This window comes from Cygnus olor, chromosome 3 (genome assembly GCF_009769625.2).
Source record: "Cygnus olor isolate bCygOlo1 chromosome 3, bCygOlo1.pri.v2, whole genome shotgun sequence".
Classification (NCBI taxonomy): domain Eukaryota; kingdom Metazoa; phylum Chordata; class Aves; order Anseriformes; family Anatidae; genus Cygnus; species Cygnus olor.
Window position 1 is genome coordinate 102,308,931 of NC_049171.1, and position 15,000 is coordinate 102,323,930.

The 15,000-nt window shown below is 45.1% G+C and overlaps 1 protein-coding gene across 4 annotated transcripts in view; it reads right to left on the bottom strand.

Annotated features, from left to right (window-relative positions):
• The window catches only part of PROX1 (prospero homeobox 1), a 48,351-nt gene that overhangs the window by 11,872 nt on the left and 21,479 nt on the right, over nt 1-15,000 (bottom strand). The gene's annotated exons all lie outside the window — the stretch shown is intronic.

The window sequence follows — 15,000 nt, forward strand, 5'->3', positions numbered from 1 at the left end:
AAACTGAGGATTTTTTGGACTGATGGGTCTAATGGCAGCAGAGCTGCAGAAAGCACTAACAAAACTGTCAAATCATTACTGGTTGTGATTTCTTTTAAAATTTCAGCAATAGGTAACAGCAACCTCACTGTAGTAAACTACCAAAATTTGGGTGGTTGTTGGAAATAATGCAAGCGCTTCTTGGAGCAGATTTGCGAGCCCTCCTCGGGGATGGGATTGAGAGCCTCCGAACAACGCACAAGGCACCCTTAAAACTATTCGCTTGGCTGGGGGCAGAGGGAGAGGATCAGACACCGGTTTTCAGTATGGGGTCCCATGTTTAGAAGTACCAAGACCAACGCAACCGTTCTAATATTGTAACAGCGTCAGACAACTGCTTGGCTGTAGCGCACAAAGCTGAAGATCCTTCAGACAGGGACAGCTGGGCTAAGCTCGAAACCTTTTCTCATACGATGTCTAATCTGCGTTAAACTTCGGCTCCATTTATACGATTAGGCTGGCCAGAGCGTACCTACAGACTTTGCCTGTGGTATTGTGCTGGAGTCTGATAGTGTGTTGTATTACTAATGTTCCAAGAGTAAACACACTTGTAGGAAACAGCTATAGTTCAAGGCTGCACTTTAAAAAAATAAATGTTTCATCAGTCTTAGCAAAGGAACAAACGGCAATAACACTCTGTATCATATTTTACAAAGCTTCAAAAGAACAATGTCCCGTTGAGTGAAATTCAGTAGCATTCTGTAAACATTAATTTAAGGAAATCAATAGGCTCTGTGAGCTAAAGCCATATTGCAAGATAAACTGGCTGGAGTGCTACTTTGTCAAACAGATTTTAGTTTTCTCGGCTAGATAAAGACGGTTTCAAAATGGGGTAACGTGTTGCAACCAAGGTTTGAAAACTATGTGGCCTTCAAACAGTCTGCTTGTTCCTACTACAAAGCTGGATAAACATACTTTAAAAATGATAAGATTGGGTCAGGATTGATTTTACTTTCAAATTTTATATAAAGTAGAATTCTTGGTGAATGTTTGTTTGGATTTTTTTGATCCTAATTATGAGCAGAAATAAACAAGTGCAGCACAGACAACTCAAGATGTCAGGCTGCCAGCAGAAGTAAAATTACCAAGACGTGGCTTTCCCTTTTTTTTTTTTTTTTTTTTTTTTGCAATTGCAGGACTTCATGGATTTAAAAAATCTTTATTCATGTTGACCTGGTGGGCAACAAGTCGCCTTGCCAAATAGGAAAGCCAAAATCTCTCATGGACTTGGGATCAGAGGTCTTCAGCTGGTGAAGGCTGCTCACGTTGCAGAGCACAAGGTCATGGGGAGGGGAGGTAAACAGGCTGGGGTTGGGGGGAGAGGAGGAGGCCAGATCGCTCTTCGAGCTCTTCTAGGTGGATGGTCTGGGCAGTGACAGGAGAGGGGGGCTCCACAGGGAGCCTCCTAACCCCAGGAAAAGACATAAAGAGCATCCATTATGGCAAGTGGTGGAGAACCTCTCTGGGATGATGAGCAAGTCCGTGCTGGGGGAGCAGTCTCACCATGTGCAGCTCCAGGTCAGATGGCTTTGCAGTGTTTGTGCAGTGGTCTGGACCAGCACGGGTGCAGCAAAGGCAGAAGATGATTCAGGGGAAATATTTCTGCTAGAAGACCTCATGCAAAGAACAAACTAGATGTGCACATGCACCCTAAAGTCGGGGTGAGAACCTGACCTCAGCTGACAATGGGAATGAGATCCAGTGTAAAAGAAGAGCTTCGGGGCCACAGCACAACCTGCTGGAAGGAGATGCTTGATAAAGTCTATGTACATCACCTATACATGGCCCCGAGTCCCTTACTCACAGGATGAAGATTTAAGCCTGTGGGCTTTTGGGGCGAGCTGGCACCTAGACGTGTATTCCCATACTCACAGCCTGTCATGGCGGAATCCTACAGAGTGGTAGTCCCTTCCCAGCCTTTCCCTTCCCCTAAGGCACCAACGCTGGGGCCAAGCCAGAAGTAACGCAGCAAGGCACCTAGCTAGTTCTGAGGCCATTTTCCTGTGGCTTGTGGGGAGGCTGGTGACACTGGGACACTGGTGTCTTTCCCCACGTGCATCCCACTGAGCCAGTGACACCCCACTAAATGAAGAGCTAGCAGCAGCTCATTCTCACCTATCCCACTCACCTACCTATCCCCGGGGCCCTCTGCAGAGCAGGGACTTGCACAGTTTGCAGCTGCAGGCACCGATCTGCCACTGTTTTCCAGGCTAACCCTGCCCAGAGCTTCTCCTGCTCTCTCAAGGGCAGCGTGTGTGCAATACTGTGCTGGTGTCCTGGTGTCCTGGCCCCTCGCACGTTTACCCAGCCCTTCCCCTCCCCTCGCACGTCCATACGCTCTCCTTCCCCGAGCACAGCGAGCTGCTGCGTGGGACCATCTTAGCGCTGCGAGTTGGTGTGGCAGCATATCAAGCAGGAGGCTTTGGCTTCTGCACAGAATTTGGAGGCAGGTTTTGGAGTAAGTTGCTACACTTTTTGGCGCGAAAGCCACGGCAGCATATGGCCCAATGTTCTCAGTTTAAGTCTGACACTTAACATTATTTAACAGTTTCTGTGTTAGGTGCTTTATAAGGTAAAGGAAATTAACAATTTTCAGCTAATTAGATCACTCAATTGGCTGAACATCCTGGACACCTCTTAGAAAAAAATAGGTTGGCTCAGGCGATGGAAAGGCTAATGCCTCTTCCATTATCACTTATGAGGAGAGGGAAATAGTTGGAAAGGATGCTTTTACTTTAAAAACACAAATGAAAAATACCTCAGCCATTGGACACTTCCCTAAATACACTTTTCTCCCTGCCAACACCTTTCTAAAGACCAGGGCGCCGGTTTGCCCACTGCTACGTGTGCCCTAGTCCCCTCGACCACAACGGCAGCCCTCTTGTGCCACCACGGTCTGCGTTTATTGCCTTTGAGTTTTCTCTCACAGCTCTTGCTGTGCAAATCTGTTAAGAAACAGATTTCTGGGGAAGAGAAGAAGGTAGACAAGGAATTGGGTGGCTGCTCAGCATGGTCTGCTGTCCCGCTGCCAGCCCCAGTGCCACTGAAAGGGGAGCTCACTGCTGTAGGACAGCACCAACACCGCAGTGCTGAGCCTGCTGTGCAGGAAGAAAAAAGCATTAGCCCGAGTCCATCTTGGAAAGAAAAATTGTGAAAACAACAGAGGTTTCTTCTTGCAGTTCCTGTTATACCAGAGCTTTTTCAGTCTTTGTAAAAAGCTGGAAAACACATGGCCCTCAAATGATTTAAGAATGCACTTTAAACCTGTTTGCCTGAAATGAAGCTGAGATGCCTTATCCCCCGTGTGGGGTTTGGGGCACTACTAATCTACTGCTGGCTTACTGTTATCTCCTCCGCCAAGCTCACAAAAGGAGGGAGAACGGGCACGGTTCTTACAAGGAAAAAAAAACTGACAGTGGGGCTGCTGAGATGTCTGATAGTATCAGGGAAGTGAAAGTGGTAGCGCAGTGAAAATGGATACTGCGCGATACATTAGATTTAATCACTTGCATTTCAATTAAGCTTTTCCACAAATAAAGCTTGGGAAGTACTTTGCAGGCTCCCCGGGCAGCTGGAGTGCCGTCAGCGCTGCCCACCCCGGCTGGAGGCAGGCAGGGAGCAGCACTTCCCAGCTCTACCGGCCGAGATCCCCGTCCCTGGCATGGACACATCATCCCACACCTGCCTCGTATGCATCCCTGCATGGCCAGCACCCCCGGAGGGTCTCTGCCCTGGCACTGCTGTGCCCGTGGTTCAGGCACTGAGCCCACCCATCATGGAAACACACTGCCCACTGCAAACACAACGGCCTCGGCGTGCCAGCTTTTAAAGCACAAAACTTGGTGAGACCCAAGAGCTGAGCGGGCTGGAGTAAAAGTAAAAGACTTCCCATTTGACAATTTATTTAGACTTATTTGCACCTTGCAATTCGGTTCTCCCCTTTCCCCCTCCTCTAAAAATTATTGATAGCATGTAACTGGGGAGATGATTATCAAGCTTCCTTTGCTGCCTTGCTGATGAATTAGAGCTGCAATGAGACGTAGAGGCTTCTAATGGAAACTCTGATTGCCCTTAACGCACTGCATCGCCAATGGCACTGCTGCAGAGTGGAAAAATCACTAAGGCTCCCACAGCTTGTGGTAGCTGGGCGTTTAGTATGTGTTGGGGAATGTAAGGAAGGACCGCAGGAAGGGCCACTGTCACACCCAAGGTGTCTCATTCCAAACCTGGAGGAGAAATAAGACTCACACACCCTACAGTCTGACTGTAACTCAGCCCCACTGTGGGGAAATGCAATCTGCTGCAAGAGGCTGCCGACAACACCAAGCGGCACATGATGTGCCCTGCTGCCAAATTCTGGCAGGTACTGCGCACAGGCGCCCACAAAAAACCTGCCCAGGAAAGTAAGTACGAGGATGACCACCCAATGCTGGCTCTGCTGCAGGAACAGCTGAGAGGTTAGGGCATGGTCTCCTGGCCACCACAGCCCGGTGGGATGTGGTGTGTCACTTGGAAGGACCGGGAGGCACAGCCTGGTCTGTGAGGAGCGGGGGCATCGCTCCCCAGCAGGACATCCTCTGCTCTCAAGGTCTATTTCCATACCTAAGAGAGCAGGGCAGGCAGAAACTACTGGTTAGACCATGGGAACAGAGGTTTGCAGAGCTCGTAGTGCGTAGGGATTTTTTTTTTTATTCAGTAGAATTTGGCCCTTTAGATGAAATATTAAGAAGCCCCAATTAAAGGCTTATATATCTAAAGTACACCTCATAATGCATGCATAAAAACATCATAGCAGTGAGTAAACATCTGTAATTGGTGTTGCTTACTCCTCTTCACTCTCCCCACCTCTCTGCATTGCAGTAACCTCCGTCGGCTGTGCCTGCCCCTGGAAAAAAACCAGCAGTTTCCACAGTGCCCTTTCCCTGCTCAGTTTGTGTGTGCTGGGGCCAGGGGAGGCAGGGATGGGAAGCAGGTGGTGCTTAATCAGTCTGGCAGGGAAATGGCTGGTCACTGGGGTCCTTTTGGGGGTGGCATGAAGGTGGTAAGCGTGCCCTCTGGCAGCGGGAGACCTCCCTTCCTCTCTCCGATGGCAGAGGGTAGGGGCCGGGGAAGGAAATTGCGCATGGTTTGTGGGCGCAGGGTGCTGTAAATGAAGCAGCCCCACCAGCCCAGGCTCCCCCCCAGATTATCTCTGCCGAGCCCCTTCCCAGTGTAACTGTGCACGTCTGGATGGAGCCCGCTGTGATGGGATGAACTGCTCCAGTCGGAGCTGTGCGGCTGCAGGCATTCAGTTACCAGGTCCAGTGTGGGACCAGTGAGCCTTGTGAGGTCGGAAGACAAAGTCTTCAGCTGTAATGGACTGAGCTGCCTCTCGTTTGACTCCTCTTTAGCCCTTGTGGAAGGAAACGGTGCGGCTGCAGACGGCGCTGGATGAGATAACCTCGAGGCTGGGCCCGATGGAGCCAGCCCTCTCCGCAATTGCACGAGATAAGCCACTTCGGCTTCTCCCTGAACACTGATACTTGGCAGTTAAAGGGCTTTTCTTTTCAGTGTTGATTTCCCCTCTCTCCTGTGGAAAAGTTTCTGAAGTTGTAGACTACTGCTTTAAATGCATTTATGCGTCTACATCATCGTTGTCCCCTAAGTCCCAATCAGTCCTCCAGCCTTTCTGCTGACCAACAGAAATCGTGTCTCCCTGCTCTGCAGCTCCCTACATAGCTTTTCCATTGCATGCAGAAGCAACTTCCAGGCCGTACCATTGAGCACTTTTGGACTACTGTGTGGCCACAGCTTCCTCCGATGGCACATTTCCACCAGCACCTTGAAACCGTGTCCCCCAAGGGCAGTTCACGAGTCCCGCTGGTGGCACAGTGAAACGAGGCAGCACCAGGCTGTGCAACTTCCCCCTCTGCAGATAAGAAGGATGAACCTTGCCCCTTCCAGATCCACAGGGAGAAACCATCTCCAATATGTCGATTACCTTCATTCGGCCAGCCCTTCTGGCTGTCCCTCTCTCTCACCCAGCCACGCGCATACATCAGGAAGGCGCCAGGCTCTGTCTCTGCACTACAAAATTCAGCAACACACCAGTCCTGCCATGGACTCTACGCAACTATGGAGTGCCCCATGATGCTAAATACTCCCTCTCTCTTGGACTGAGTAGCGTTTTTTAACTGCAGTCCTTGCATTATTGTTGTCGCTTCAGTATGGTACTGAGACGTGGCTCCTTCAGCTCCCAGGTTCTCTCATGCAGGTGACGGGGACAGAGTCCCTGTGGACCTCTGCGATGTTCTGCTATTGCTTCCTCTCAGGCTCAGCATTTTGTTTTTACAGATTTAAGCATCTTTCAAAATAACATCTCCATTGCATTAGGCTGGAGATCACAAGGGGTTGTGACGCTGCTATACCTCTCCCCTGGTTTCCAAAGGCTATGGAAAATCTCTAATTCATGTTATGAGGACCTGACTCTTGTCCATTTTAAAACACCTTGAGGATACCAAGCAGTGCTCTGCTTGAAGGTGACCTACTCAAAGTCCTACAGGATGGGCAATCCTATCTGTATGACTTCTGTTAAAGTCAGTCACACAGCCCAGACCCTGCACTGCGAGACGGTACTGGCTGGGACCTCCTCTTTTGGCAAGAGCCCCTTACAAAAATAAAAACAACGCCCCCCTCTACCCCACAGCCATAAATGTGATGGCTCCGTGGCTCCAAATCTAGGTCTGCAATCAATTTTTCATTTTAAAATAAACAAACGAAACTTTTTTTTTTTCAATTAACATTTAACAAATATTCACACACTTGACTGTATAGTGATACAACAAAAGACAGCTCTTCAGCTGGCATGCATTAATTAGCTCCAGTGACTGCTGGAGTTGATTTACACCAAAAACTGAGAATCCAGCCCAGAATTTAGTTCAGTACCATGTAGAAAAAGTGTGGGGTGGATGGGATGTGGATGGCAAAATCTTAGGAAGCTAGCAGCTAGCCCACTATTTCAAATCTCTCTGGTATGATAGTTACATAGAAGAGCTTCGATAAAGTTTAGAAGATCAAACATTTTCCTCAGTTTTCACAGTACAAAATGTTCTATGCCCTTTAATGTGAAAAAAGGAGTGAGAACACACAGCTAATAAGAAATTTCAGTCAATCGGGTCTTACAAACTCTCTCCTCCTTCACTGGAAGGTGCTGCTTCTCCAGAAGTTCTGAATGAGAAATTTAGCTGTGTTGTCTAAAAGAAATAAAGTCTGGAAGAAGCATGTGCAACTTGCATGTTACCGCTGCCACAACTAATATTTACTAGATGGTAAGAGAAATCATTGGTTTTATATTTTTTTTCCTTCTTCCTTTTTTTTTTTCCAAATGCCAAGTTTTAAAATATTCCCACTGACTGGAACTGCCTAACCTAACGAATTCTTTCTGTGCAGGATGAATGAAAAAGGATTTAAGCTTGAGAGGGGTAAGACTTTACGCTAGTGAGGAATAACATGGGTTAAAATTCACCTTGCTTCTCACTCCTCATCCAGGATGGATTTTTGGAGAACCCAAATACGGACATCTGGAAATCAGTTTTGCACAGAAAAATAGAAAACAGGGAAGAACTAGGAAGATGAATAAAGGCTCATCACAGACACAAAAGAACAGAGCAAAAAGAAGCTTGGATTTGGGTATTCTTGTCTGGCAAGGAGGCAGGCAGTAAGGCTAATGAAGCATTTGCGATATGGGACGTATGCCAGCGTAACAAAGAAGATGTGCATCAGCTCTGCAGATGTGCCAAAGCCCCCAGAGCAAAATAATGACATAATCACCATCAGTGTCACAGACCAGACTGTACACAAGGTGACATGGGAGAGAATAAATAAGAGTCTTTAGAGGCCTGCAGTACACACACGGGAAGAAATAGCCATTCCTCACAACTGCCACAAGAGAGTGGCGAGAGGTTGAGTATAATGTGTGCAGCTAGCAAAAGAAATCTTGAATTGTGCAAGGCTAGCGCACTATAAATTGGTGCTTTTCTCCATCTCCAGTTGACGTTTCAATTCCCACTACCCCTTGTTGAATGCAAAATGAAATGGCAGTAGAAGTCAGAACAGTTTGCCAAGTTGTGTTTTGTTTTGTTTTTGTTGTGTTTTTTTTTTTTTTTTGGAAAGGGGTTGTTTTGTTTGAGAAGAGGACGGGGCAATAAGGATGAGTACCAGTAAATAACTGTAAAAAAAAAAAAAAGAGAGAGAGAGAGAGAGACAAAAAACCTCACCCAAAGCAAAGCACGGCACACCACCGCTCCACGCACACAGAGGCGCACGCACAGAAACCGTGCACCATTCGGCTGGAACAATCCTAGGATTCCCCCAGAGCGAAATTAGAAACAAACAAGGACAGGTTTGGCTTTTTTTCGGGGGCTGCACTTTCTGGTTTACTGTTATCCGTGAACTAAACCAGGAAAAATCCCACTAAAATAATTTTCCACGCTGAAGGACAAGATTACTATTTTATTGATCAGTAATAAAACACCGCTTAGGGCAATTTAGTACTTAACATGTTATTTGCGGTGGGGAGTAATCTGAAAAGCTCTGAGTAGCCTTAAATCATTTCACAACAGCTCTTCCTGCGTAAAAGCACGCGCTTGCCTCAGTACAGCTGGGTGATTCGGTGGCGTGGGTTTTTTTTTAACGGGACTTTTTGACGGATTTTTTAAAGGCAGCATCTGTCTACTGGAGCAGAGCAGCCCTGACAGTCGTCCACGGGGCTGCCTGGGCGAACGGTGACAGAGGAGGAGGTTAGCTGAAGGCGCCACCAGGGCTCTGGCAGAAGGAACACTCAAGTACATAATTGTTCGCAGGATCAGGCCCTACAAGAGGAGCTCAGAAGAACAAAGCACTTGGCTTCACCAGTGTCCCTTTTCATTGCTTCTAATGAAAGATTCATAAGAATAACTTTAATTTTTTATGATCTTTTTTTGCATTACTGTATTAGCTGCATCTCCTTTGTACGTAATTTCTTCTTAAATACAGAAAACCTGTTTCCAAATGCCAGGCTTAATAACTTAATCAGTACAATAATTGATCTTGATTGTTGTGCAGTCCTTCTTAACATTAAGGAAGTGAGATGGAGCCCAGAAAATGTTTTATATGATTATCCCATTTCATTGCAAAGTGATGTATTTTTGTAGAATGCAGGTAAAGGTCCAGAGTGGAGTCCTTTCTTTTTTTTTTTTTTTTTAGGTTAAAAAAAAAATTAATACCTCCCTAATTTGCTAGTTAAACTGTTCAGTGGAAGAATGATTGTATTTGTCTTTTTTGGCTTCGCCCAATTAATTGGAGCAGTAACATAACGATTGTTAATAAACAGCCCTAATTTGACTATACTTCTTGCATATCTACTAACCGTACCATATCTTTGTTCAGCATACCATCAGGGAAAACGGGGAAGCATGTATATAATTTCGTTCTGTGGTATATGAAGTTTAATAATTATGCCACAGAGGAATCTAAATTAATAGCAGAAGGCATAACAATATTAATAATCTGTTTAGCAAACTCCAGCTTCTTTGCACTTTGATGTTATGAGCAGAGACAGGAGGAACTGTGGCAGTTTTTTAAATTGGGTGAGTGTTTGTTTCTGTTACAGCTCACACCAGCGCTTTCTTTCATGCTTTTTCTACTATGCATCCTTCTTCCCTCTAAGAAAAAAAAACCAAACAAACCACAAAACCAAAACAACGGAAAGAAGCAAAAACACAGAGCAACTCAACAAACAAACCAATGCTTATTTGGTGCGTTTCGATCAAAGTTGGCTGATCAAATCTTTCATTTATTTACCAAAGTTTCACGGCAGCCATTCTTCATAATTACAGCAGGGTTGCAATTTTTTTTTTCCATTGCATAAAGGAGAAGGGGTTCTGAGAAAGTTTTTAATTAGCTAAATAGGTCTGTGTAATCTAGATGAAATAAACACGCCCGTTTGAAAAGGTTGTTAGAAGTTTTGCAGCCATTTAATCCATAGATGGCTGAACACAATGATACCTTCCGCAGACAGCCACCACCACCACCAGCAGCTGTTAGAAGAGAGCTTGCTCCCTGCTCCTATTGATAACCCTTTGTGGAATGAAGAAAAAGAGCTGAGGGAAGGAGAACTGAATGTCAGACAATAGACATCGCTACACACACTGTCTCTGAACTTTCCTCATCTCTGAAGGACAATTAATTATGAAGGCCTTTGGGGTAGGTCGAAGCAAGGGAAAACCTACTGCTGGCCCAGCACTCCAGCCGCTATCTCTGTGTTTGTTAAATGGTCCTGCCTGTTGGGGAACCAGAGTAGCAGCCACCAAAATAGCCAATAGATCATTTAGGAAAAAGAGAGCAAAAGATTTTTTTATGTGTGCCTGTCCTTGTATAATTCTATTCTCACTGTGAAATCATCCATACACAAAACACAAGGACAATTTTTTTTTTTTTTAGAAGAGCCACAGGGTAGGTTACAGTCAGAAACGGCCTCTCAGTGGTGTGTTAAAAAGGATGGTCTTTTCACCAAATCATTTCACAGAGGCAAAACAGACAAACACAAAGAGTTGAGACTTTTTCTCCTACATTAAATAGAGTAACTGATAAGGTCAGACATATGATACCTAAAGACATGAATCTGTGAACTCTTGAAGTCAAAGGACTTCTCTGTGCAAAGGAACAATCTTTCAAAGGAAATAGATCATAGAACTCCACTGAATCCCCTTTAAACTTTATGAAGCAGGAGGAGAAAAAGCTCTAAGTAGGGAAGCTTGACAGAAGAGCCTTGAACTATTTTCTGAAGGAAAGATGAGACCCTCCCTAGGCTGCCACAAAACATCTTTTTTTTTCTAAAGGCTCTTCTGAACTTTGATATGTGCCAAGACACCGCTATTGAAAGCTGTATAATTATGTGCTATAGCCACTGTAGAAAATGCTTTGTTCACCACAACAAAGAACAATAAGCAAAGTAAAGTGACATTACACTGTATCTTTTTCTTTAAGAATGTTGAGAAAGGTCACGGTACGTTATAACTAATAAAGCTGTTGAGTAAGGAAGTTTAAAGTTGATCTTGCTGTGCTTAAATGTAACCCAATGACAAAAAGGCAGAGGGAACTAAAATTGTAATGACATTAAAAAATAGATCATATATCAATGTGCCAACTTCATTATACAAACACCTTGAATCCAGAGGACACAAACATAAAAAACGAGCTTAGTCCTGCAACAGTATTCCTCCTGCGATTCCTCCCTAATAGCTTCCAACTACAATCTGCAGTTCCACCAACTGCAAAAACTGATTAACCAGCATTAATTGATACGTGCGATGCACAGCCCTTCTACTGAAAGCCGTGGATTTTGTTACTCGATTTACAAATCAGCTTCGACTCCTGTGCAGTTTTCAAGGAAAGCTTTGCTGTTTCACAAGAGCACCTCTTCAAAATTAAAACAAAACAAAACAAAACAAAACAAAAGGAAAAAGGCCTGAGGGCATCAATTAAATTTCCCGAAAACAAGAAGATTTTTAAGTGACAAGGAAGTTCCATCTAGAAATACATGTTTTAGTTTCTCTTCAGAGGAATCGGGACAGTTATGTCTGCTATCCTCAAATTGCAAATTCAGCTTTATTCTCCTTGCAGCAGACTGCAAGAGAGAGGCCTTCTGACTTTTTCTTTAAGAATGCTGAGAACGATGTCGAAACACTACAACAATAAACCCCTTGAATGAGGAAGTCTACAGCTGAGGAAAAAAATGCGAGGAGTGTAATACTAAAATAAACAACTGTCCCATCAGCCTGTGCCCACTTCTGGTCCCGTTACAAGTGCGCAGATCACCACTGCAGCTTGCAGAGAAAGAGCATGCAAGCTTTGAGATGGAAGTTAGCAAGTTATTGACTTGATTTTCAGTTCTCTGGAGACCACTTTACACTGCTTGAGTTGTGTAAAGGAGCATTAGGGTGGTTATAAATTCTCCCTTACAGTGCCTTCATATTGCAAAAACATGTGTACGTGGCCTCAGTTTAAATAAGAATCAGGTTCAAAGGCTTTAATTCTCCTTCTGATGAACCCTAATTCAGTTTGAGATGAATCCTGCAGGAAGGACACGGGTTCCTAAAATAGGCACATGAGTGGCCAGAATTTTCAATAATTTAGGTTGTCTTGATTTTTGGATGCAGTAATGGGCACACGTCATTGTCAGGGAATGGACCATCGAGGACCTCCTGACAAAGTGGCTCTCAATGACACATCTCCATTTGAGCATCTCAAAATGGACCTGGCCTAAACCCATCATCACTTCTGAAAATTTTGGCAGCCAGCGTTCCTCTCAAGGGCCCATGGGCCACTTATGTGACTGGGTTATTACTTGGACTTCATAGGTGGTGTTACTTGAATTGCTTTACATAATCCCATTGATGGTTACGGGACGAGCTCAAAGCTCTTTAGATAACCATTCTGCTAAGACTTGAGCACAACCAGCCTTGGCTAGGTTTTTCCTCACCACTATGGTCCTCCCCTGCCAAAAGCAGAGCCAACTTCCTAAAAATGGTTTTCACCTTGGTGCCTGCACGTGGGCTACGTGCAGGAGCGTGGTGGGCGTATGCTGGGGGCAGGAGGGAGGGCGTCAAGGGAAATGCCTTGCATGGGGGGACTGAGCCTGGGATTTCAGCGCTGGGGCTGGGTTGTTAAATGTGTACAAGGAAAAGGACCATGCAGAGAGATATTAATGCACGGAGGATGATGGTAACTACAAAAAATGCAGGGAAAAAGGCTGATGGAGGAACGAGAGCCAAAGCAAGACTAAAATCCAGGTACTACCCTCAGGCCGATTTTTTTGGGTTGTTTTAAGTAAATAAATTGAAAAGTAAAAGTAACCATATTTTTATTTTATCTGGCAGCATGGTGTCCCCCTCACTTGAAACCATCCTGTCACAGTTACAACTGTGAGCTCTGATGCTCTCTTTTAGGACAGATTTTGAAAGAGAGTTACAAAATGATTTGGGATTATTTTTTCTTTTCACACATGGCAACAATACCTGACTTTCGTTACTGCAGCTGGCATTCAAAAAGCCTATGGCAACACCACAGATGAGACTGATATCAAGTGGCACTGCAAGCTGTCCTCTCTTTCTGACCAACTTCATTCGGCACTTGTGCTGGGACACTGACATTTGTGGCTTTCATTCACCAGGACAAGCCACCTTCTTACCTCCTTGGCAGAACTGCCCCGGAACAGAGAAGCATCTTCATTTTTCGTTAAAAAAAAAAAAGAGGAGCTTTTTTTTTCTCTTTTTCCTCCTTTCAAGACTCTCTTTCAAATTGTTCTGTGCAGCTATGCTCAGCACAAGTTTCTCCAGCGAACCCCACAGCAGGAGAGAGAAGTGTGGAAGCTGCCACACACACGTCCACACACGTGTGCACACAAAACATGGGCAGAGCTGTGCAGCGTGGGAGGAGGCGTTGTATCTCTCTCTGGCTCACAGCCACAAGGGTACAATGGCAAGGCTAAAAACGATAGGGCATGTGGTTTGTTAAACATCTTATTTGACTTTGCTAAAAGCTGTCAGTTCCACTGCACCGGGAGAGAAACACAGTATCACAGATTCCTGAGCAAATCAATGCCACAGCTTGATACAGACCAAACGCACGTTTTAGCTTTATCATTTTTTTTTCCTAACAGTCAATTTAGGAATATTAAAGTATATGCACAAATTTCACCCAAGAAGAAATAATGGTGGAGGGTTTTAGGAAAGAGTAGTGAATGTGATTTAAGAGGAACAGCATATCAGACTAATCAGAAGATCAGCAACGCATCATTGAAGTATGGAAAGAAGGAACTTTGATGACGCTAAATATGGCAAATGCTCAGTTTGCTAAATCCCTTTGGATCCAATTTCAACATTACAGTAGTTGTCATTTTTGCCTTGCAGCTTGTGGGGGAGGGACTGAGCATTTATCGGAAAAGTTACATAGGCTACACTAAAAACTGCACTGTGCAGCTTAATGATCTCGTAACTGCTGGGTCTTTAGAGCAAAACCAAGATTTGAACCTCTGGGAAATTCTCATTATACGAGATAACACACGAGAGGCTGCGTGAAAGGATCTGCAAATCACCGCCGTTTATAACATGCCAGAAGGCCTTTTCCTCCACGACAGGGGGAAAAGCAAGGGGCTCCCGTTGCCGAGAGGAGGAGACAGCCACCAGTGGCAGCGCTAAACACAAGATTCCTATTTTCTTATCTGCCTGAAAACACCTATATGCTCCCCACGTTTCTTCACGGAAGTAATCCGTTGACATCAACATTGCAACTAACATTTTGAAAAGCAGACATTAGTGCCTAAAATCATAAAGGACCAAGAATTTTGGAGCACAAAGATCATTTCAACCTAGGCTCTCCAAAAAGGATAAAAGTTGCAATGACAAGAAGAAACCCAACCTTGAGGGAATTTAACCACACTTTGACAGAAGAGAAGTTAGTAACACCTGCCCCTTTGTGTGTTTCCCTTTCGTTTCCTGTGCTTCCCTGTCACATCTTGGCATCCACACAGCCTGAGCCCCTGGGGGGCCTGGGGGTGCTGGGGTAAAAGTCTGGGTATTGTCAGCTGTAACGAATGGCAGAGTCCCCGGGGAGCATCCCCTGTGCCCCTTGCTTCACCCGTCCCATCCATGCAACCTCTCTCCTAGGAAACACTGAGCTGAGCAAGCCCTTGCTAAGAGAGTTTTTTAAATTACCTGAACTTAAGTGCTGTGAAAACGAGCACCAATAAAAATCCCCCAGAAGGATTTAGGTGGGAAACCACCCACCTTATGCTGACAAATGTCACTTCTGCTACAGGATTGGGCTCAAAACGCAATTTGCCACTGAGTGACGGGTGCAGACAAAAATCATAATAAAACGAGCACCACTACAACCTTCCCACTGCTCTTGACCAAGAGCTGGGATTCCTTGAGCCTCCCCTCA